Source organism: Crocuta crocuta, unplaced genomic scaffold, assembly GCF_008692635.1.
Source record: "Crocuta crocuta isolate KB4526 unplaced genomic scaffold, BGI_CrCroc_1.0 scaffold50, whole genome shotgun sequence".
In the NCBI taxonomy this organism is placed as follows: domain Eukaryota; kingdom Metazoa; phylum Chordata; class Mammalia; order Carnivora; family Hyaenidae; genus Crocuta; species Crocuta crocuta.
The window spans coordinates 7,165,327-7,166,875 of NW_027527428.1; positions in this window are offsets into that span (position 1 = coordinate 7,165,327).

Consider the following 1,549-nt stretch of genomic DNA (forward strand, 5'->3'; position numbering starts at 1 on the left):
GGGGGGGGGCAGGGGAGGAGAACCCGGTACTGAGAGGGGCAGCTCCCAGGTCCTCTCCTCTCCATCTGGGCTCCCATCCAGTGCTGAGGGCACACTGGTCACCCAGAGGTTGGCCACCTGTCACTGTCCCTGCCTTGCCTCCCGTGCTCTGGGAAGACGGGGTTTCTGGTCACTCCTGTGTCCTGCTTAAAGAGGAGGCAGCGACAGCCTCAGTCAACAAGAGACCAGGAGAGAAGGAGCATCTTGGGTGAGGGAGTGATGGGGGCCTCGTGGTCTTGAACCACTCCACCCCCGATGGATAAAAGTTCTGGAAAATTCTCAGCAGGACCTGCTTCTCTTGGCCTGTCAGCTGTGGGCCCTTGGACAGGCCACTTGCTCCCCCGAGACTTCATTTCCTCATCTGTGGGAATGAGCTGAAGTGAGATGCCAGCAGGACAGCCCGTCGGTGGAGGCCCCAGTGTGCCCCGTGGGCCCACGGCCTCTGCCCCTGGGTGCTGAGGGACGGATCATGTGCAGGGAGGACCAGGATCCGACCCACTGGTCATCTCTGGCCTTCAGCAGCATCTCCTCCTTTCCAGTTACGGGGAGGGGCAGACACTGTGCTGCCCTGGTGTCCAGGGTCCGGAGCACATTGCTCAGCTTCCCTTGCAGCTAGATGCAGCACCGGGACTGAGCTGTTGCCAGTGAGGGTGAGCAGCAGTGTCACGTGCAGTGGGAAGGGTCCTTCAGTACAAGGGCTGTGCGCCTCTTTGCCCTTGTCCCTTCCTGCTGGTTGTAATGTACACCGATGGCTGGAGTGGCTTCCCTGCATCCTGAGGTGGAGTCCACAGCCAAGGATGACAGAGCCAAGTGGCAGAAGGAGCCTGGGTTCTTGGGGCACCTGGGAGGCTCAGTCAGTTGAGCCTCTGACCTCAGCTTAGGTCATGATTTCACAGTTCGTGGGTTCGAGCCCCGCGTCAGGCTCTGTGCTGACAGCTCAGAGCCTGGAGCCTGTTTCAGATTCTGCGTCTCCCTCTCTCTCTGCCCCTCCCCCGCTCATGTTCTGTCTCTCTCTCAAAAATGAATAAACATTAAAAATGTTTTAATATTAAAAAAAGGAGCCTGGGTTCCTGATGACTCCAGTTTTCCTGGAGCCTTTATGTGAAAGAAAAAGAAAGGCCTCCCGCGTTTAAGTCACTGTTATTTTGGAGTTTCTGCGGAGAGCTCGCGTATGGTTGAGTCCACCTCCAGGCGCTTGGGACTTCTCCGTGGCTGCGGCCCATCCGAGCCGGGGGCCCCCACCTCCAGCGCCCCTTCCTCCCAGCCCCTCCCTCAGCCCCATGCTGCGGGGACACCGCCTTCGATAGTGCCCAGGACACTGTGATCTCTGAGGCCAGGTCAGCCCTCTCTCGGCACAGGGCGCTTATCACAGCCTGTAATTAGGTATTTATTGTGGGTTTCCTTGATTTTGCACGGCTGCCCTGGGCTGCCATTAACGTGAGGGCAGGGGCCCCGCCCCCGTGCCTTCCCCACATGGCCCGGCACCCAGCTCGGGGTCTGGGCGCAATCC